Here is a 6,222-nt window from a genome sequence, read left to right as displayed (position 1 = left end):
TAATCTACCATAGCCCCCCTTTGCCATGGAGATTCATGGCTTGGCCGTGGGTCACTAGGGTCAAAGACCCATAACCGAGTGTGGGTCTCCATGGCCAAGACCCATGACGACAACAACCTAGCCCTTGGTCTAGGAAGACTTACGGTTAGGTCGTGCGTCTCCATGGCTAGGGGAGGATGTGGATGTTTGGCCATGGCCACCTCCACAATCAAGCTGTGATGAATTAATTCTTTTTTAAAGTTCTTTTTTTCACATATCTTATGCCGGGTATAATAGTCAGTTTAAGTCAAAATTAGTCACGTGGGAAATCTTCTATCTAATTTAATAGAAAATGCTAACATATGGGTTAAAATGAAGGTACATGTTGCGTAATTTGGGAGAATCGATTGTCACTGTTTAAAATTCGGGAGAGGAGGTGTTTGCAAATTCGATATAAGTTCGACATGGATAAGTATAGTTTCCTGAAAAGGAAATATAAACATGTTGTAGTGTCCACCACAAAGCAAGTAATATGTAACCGGCCTATAGTTTGCACTGTCAACTATGGGCCTCGTGAAATGATAATTTCTCCCTTGAAATGAGATATTGGAATCAAAACCAATCATTTCTTTTTCTTTGGTATAAACAAAGAAAAAGAAAACTCATTGTTCCCCCGCCTCCAATCTGCCTCACACACATCTGCTTTAGCACACCACCCACCAAAACGTAAACAAAACTTCCGAAATGAACATCAATAACGACAATGAGTGATAGGGGAACATGAGGAGCGGTGTTCTTACCTTTTGGATCAAGAGGGCCTATATATATCTATCAAAATAGATTGTAAACACTAGTAGGGTAATGATGTAGTTTTGCAAACTAGGTTTAGGGGCAAATTTGTCATTTCAAAGGGTCTAAATGCAAGTGCATGGCACATTCTATACATTCCATCCAAATTAATTGGTGGATTTAACTAAAGGAGCCAATCAAGATAGAAACTTCAACTTAAGTGATGAATTGCAATAATTTAAATTTCAGAGGTGATTTAAATAGGTTAATAATTTACGGTAAAATATAAATCATCCTTTAATTTTTATTTTTTATTTTTGTTATAGTGGAAGTTCTTACCTCATACTTTGCCAATACATCAAGTGCATCCTCATGCAACCATAATCTACTACGCTTTCCTAGTATTTTGGGACATTCTTCACGAACAATTTCTCTTCCCATGTCTCGGAGCAAATCATGCATTATGAGCTTGTTTCTCTCATCAATTGAAAGAAGACACCGCTGAATGAGAACACTAATTCCAATCTCTGCAAAAAAATTATAGGCATCCAATATTTATATAACATAGTTTTTGTCCATTCCTATTAAAAAAAACATGATATATCAAGGAATATATCCTTTTGAGTACTATCACTTAATCCATCAAAGCTTATTCTAAGTTTTGTTTGAATTTGATCATTAGGGATCCTTTTCAATTTCTCCAATGCACTTTTCCATTACTGCATACTCCTAGAGAATATAAAAGAACCCAAAACTTCAAGAGCTAGTGGTAATCCTCCGGGATAAGTAACAACACTTCTTGAGAAGTCCATATAATCTTCAGTGGGATAACTATTCCTAAAGGCATGCCAACTAAAGAGTTGCAGAGATTCATTTTCACACATTTCTTCGGTTATATATACTTCGTCCACTTCAAGTGCCTTTACCAATTGCTCGTCTCTAGTTGTGATAATAATTCTACTTCCAGGCCCGAACCAATCACGACTTCTAGCTATGGCATTGAGTTGCTCCAACTGATCTACATCATCAAGTATAACAAGTACTCTTCTACCATGAAGTCTTTCTTGTATCATAGTAATTCCCCTATCAAAATTATTCACCTTTATCTTGCCTATCTTCAATATATCATAAAGAAGTTGCTCTTGTAATCGAACCTAACCATCAGGTTGCTTAAAAATTTCCCTAATATTTTGCAAGAAAACTTTTGCCTTCAAAACTATGTAACATTTGGTTATATATAGCTTTAGAAATGGTTGTTTTCCCTATTCCGCCCATTCCCCAAATTCCTACCATGCGGACATCATCGACTCCAACCCTTAACAAGGATGTGATGGCTTGCACACAGGAATCTATTCCAATTGGATAGAGTGTGACATATAAGTACGTGCTGTTGACTTCCCTTAAAATCGCTTCAACAATTTTTCTAATAAATTTGGCTTCATGCCTGCAAATTATTTTGAAAATTAGGTAGAGTCAAATCATACAAGTAACCATTTGAAAATAGTAAATATTTCATGATGGCAGATAAAACCTCAGCATATTTTGGCCAGTATCCCTAACACGCTGGTACTTAAAATACTACTTGGGCCAAATTTGAAGAAATTATACTTTAAATACCATAAAATTATGTTGCATACACAAATCTATTTAAACATTTGTGAGTATCAACTTAGTTAGCTGCTAAAATTTCCCTTTTTTCATACAAAAATCTGGACATCAAAGCCCAGTTAAACTTTGAGACTTCTAAAGAGAGAGATATACATCGTGTTATGTATATTGGACCAAAAGAAAAAATGAAGAGAAGTAAAGAAAAAAAAAATTAAAATAGGGAAGTATATATGAATATGTACGAAGCATGAAATATTATGAAAATTCTTTCTTAATTACATTTATCAAATGGGGGAGGGAGTACTTCCGGTTATCTTAGGATTCCTCTTAACTCAAAGAAGCTCTCGGCTGGGGATTGTGATATTCTTATTCAAAAAAATTCTTGTAGAATTGATTCACGGCTTTCTAATTAAGCATCTAAGTTTTGCTGGGAGATTGCAATTGATTTCCTCTGTTCTTTACAGTATTCAAATGTATTGAACAAATGTTTTTATTTTACCTAAAAGATTATCAAAAGGCAACAAGTTTTCTAGACGTGCAACATGGAAAGAAATCCGGAATAAGAAGACCAAAGTTGAGTGGTGGAGATTAATATGGTATGACTTTGCTATTTCCAAACACTCTTTTATTCTTTGGTTGGTGTTTCGTAATGGACTTACAACTGGTGAGAAATTGTTAAATTAGGGTTTTTCTAGGGATGTTTTATGTGCCTTCTGTAGGGTATTGATCATCTGCATTTTGATTGTAGGTTTAGTTCTAGAATTTGGAAAACCTTGATACTGAAAAATCTGAATTCTAATCCCCCTCTTGGTTGGGGTGATGTTGTGAAATATGGTATACAGAATTGGAGGAAAAAAGGTCTTTTGGCTAGTCTTTGTAAAGTTTGTTTAGGAGATACCGTCTATAAGTTGTGGATGCAAAGAAATGCTATTAGACATGGAAATATTGTGAGGTCTGAAGAAGATATTATAAAAAGTGTGGTTTGGGATGTTAAACAGAGAATTAAATGGAAGAATAAGTTTCGGATTTCTGATTTAAATGTAAAGCTTTGTAATAGTTGGGGGGATTGATTTGGATGTATTGCATTGAATTGTATTGTGGGGGAATGTTGGTTATTAGGTTGATTCAGAGTGTGTAGCTCTGTTTGTTTTGTGTTCTAGTATTGACTAGAAGTGTGGTTGTAATTGTTGTTTTGGTTCTATGAAAATTTTCATTCATCAAAAAAATAAATAAAAAATTACATTTATCGAATTTAAATGTGTTAACTTTAACTGACTTGATATTATCTGCGTCAATCTATTATTAAAAGCAAACCTTTGATTAGTTTTTATTACGATTTTTTCAGGAAAAAGTTGAACATAAACTCTGATCACTTTTAGACTTATTCTTTACTGAAGCCAATAAGATTGCTCATTGACTTCTAACACATTGCAAGGAATACGGTTCCATCCTACTATTATCATTATTTTTGTCCATCAAATTTGAAATCTGTATCAGTAAAGTTATAGATCTAGAAATGATTGGCTAGAACACACTTACCCATCTACAATGTTTCTTAGATCCCACCCAGACAAATTAGCAGCCTCAAACAGAGCTCTCCTCCACCTCAGTACCTTGTCTATGTCCAACAAGTAACGTTCTTCATGTTTAAAAAATGCTTGAGCAAAACTACCAATTTGGTGGCACACATCCGACAGTTCAACATCGTAGAAGATAGGCAGAACCAGCTGGCTCACTGTTCTTCGACACTCCATGATCTTCACAAGTTCCTCCAAGCATCAGCTGGAAGCCGCGTAGTTTGTGGAGAAGATGATGATAGAGATTTTGGACCTTTGTATTGCTGACATCAGTTCGGATGTAATATCTTCACCTCTTCGGAACTCGTTGTCATCTCTGAATGTGTTGATTCCGGCATCTCTTAGAGCAAAATAAAGGTGGTCAATGAATTTCTTGCGCGTGTCTTTACCGTTGAAACTCAAGAAGGCATCGTAGGTCCAGCATGGATGGGAGGAAGAAGATGAAGAGGTGAAGGCACTGGCAGCCATGGCCTAATTAGGAGAGTTGGTGAGAAGTGGTATATGGCGAAGAGAGGACACGGAGTTTAATTCATTATATACCGAGGGACACGAAGTTCAAAAGGCAGGTTCAACTTCCAAATGCATTATTTATGCCCATCATTGGGCGTGCAAATTAGTGATCCAACTTAATTAGTATTCTTTAGTATATCACAATGGGAGAGGAAAGTATTCTTTAGTATATCACTTACATTAAGAGCATAACTTCCTCAAAAAAAAAAAAAAAACATTAAGAGCATAACTTCTATGCGGACGTTGCATAACAAGGGAGTTTATGCCCTCCAATGGAAGAAAGCCACGTTAGCCTAAAGCAAAAAATTGCACAAAAATTATCTACAACGTAAACGCTAGATCGAAGGAGAGAAAATCCCACGACTGGATCTACGGTGAGAGAGATGAGAGAGACCAGAGCAGATCCACGGCTGGGTCTCTGCCTAAGACCCATCGTGGGTCACCAGACCCACGCGGGTCACTGGGTCATGGCCGACCCACGGCTGGGTCTGGACGTGACCTAGCTGTCGGTCAGCTGACCCACGAGGGTCACCGGCCCGACCAAGCGTGGGTCTGGATGAAACCCACGCAGGATCCAACTTTTTGCTTTCCCACGTAGAAACGAAACCCTGATCCAAATTGCTAATTGCAAATCTCTCTTCATCGGAATTACTGTTGCTCATCGTCTGAAAAAAAGATCAAAAATTTACAATCACTGGGCAATGGGTTCTTCGATCGCCATTTCGTCGGAGGCTATGGCATCCAAGTGGGTTATCAAAACCTTTTCTTTTTTTTTAGGAAAAAATTCAAAATCAGTCCCTGTAGTTTACTTGATTTATAATTAACTTCCCGTGGTATTAAAATGAACTCAAAGGTTTCTGATGTATGTCAAAAAAATAATATAGTCCTTATAGTCAAATTCCGTTCATTGATTTAACAAATTTTGATAGCGTAAAACACTAGAGCCAATAAAATTGTGATGCTTATCCGATTTAAGTCAGTGTCACACCAATGAAATTTGTTAAATTAATAAACAAAATTTGACTGTAGGGACTATATTATTTTTTTGGCATACGTCAAGGACCTTTGAGTTCATTTTGATACCACAATGAGTTAATTGCAAATAAGATAAACCACAATGACTAATTTCGCATTTTTCCCTTTATTTTATTTCTATTCTTTTAACCTTTTTTTTTTTTAATTTCATTATGGGATTCTTGATTTGCAATAATTCTTGATATCTTTGTGAATTCTTGAATTGTGTATGTTGGTGGGTTTTTCTGGTTCCGGCGGAAAATGGTTCTTCTCCACCGGTAATTTCTCTCTCTCCGGCCTATACCCCCTGCTTCTTTTCTATTTGGTTGTTATTTGGTGTTTTGGTTTTATTTTCTGGTATATGTGGTTTGCACCAAAATCAAATAGACACCTGATTTTTCAAAAATATCTCAAATAGTACCTATGATTTGCAAAAACACTCACTTGGTACCTTTGTTAACATTCCGTTAAATTTTTTAACGGAATGCCATGCCACCCTTATTCGTGGGCGCTACATGCTGTGGTACCTAGGTTTTTTGGTACAAAGTTATTTTAAAAAAATAAATAAATAAAAAATTGAAAGAAAAAAAAAACCAAAAAATAAAAGAAAAAAAAGATAGGATAGGAGTGGTCAAACCACCCAGGCAAAATGGGGTGCCACCCCTGTGCTTTTTTTCTTTTCTTTTCTTTTTTGGTTTTTTTTTTCTTTCAATTTTTTTTTTTAACCCACCCCTGTGCTTTTTTT

At 36.1% G+C, this 6,222-nt stretch overlaps 1 pseudogene; it reads right to left on the bottom strand.

Moving 5' to 3' along the window:
* Positions 1–389: 389 nt before the first annotated feature.
* Positions 390–4,130, bottom strand: LOC132181914 (disease resistance protein RUN1-like; annotated as a pseudogene).
* Between the last annotated feature and the right edge of the window lie 2,092 nt (positions 4,131–6,222).

Source organism: Corylus avellana, chromosome ca5, assembly GCF_901000735.1.
Source record: "Corylus avellana chromosome ca5, CavTom2PMs-1.0".
Classification (NCBI taxonomy): domain Eukaryota; kingdom Viridiplantae; phylum Streptophyta; class Magnoliopsida; order Fagales; family Betulaceae; genus Corylus; species Corylus avellana.
The sequence above is the reverse complement of the archived record's forward strand: the minus strand, read 5'-3'. Positions and strand labels throughout refer to the sequence as shown.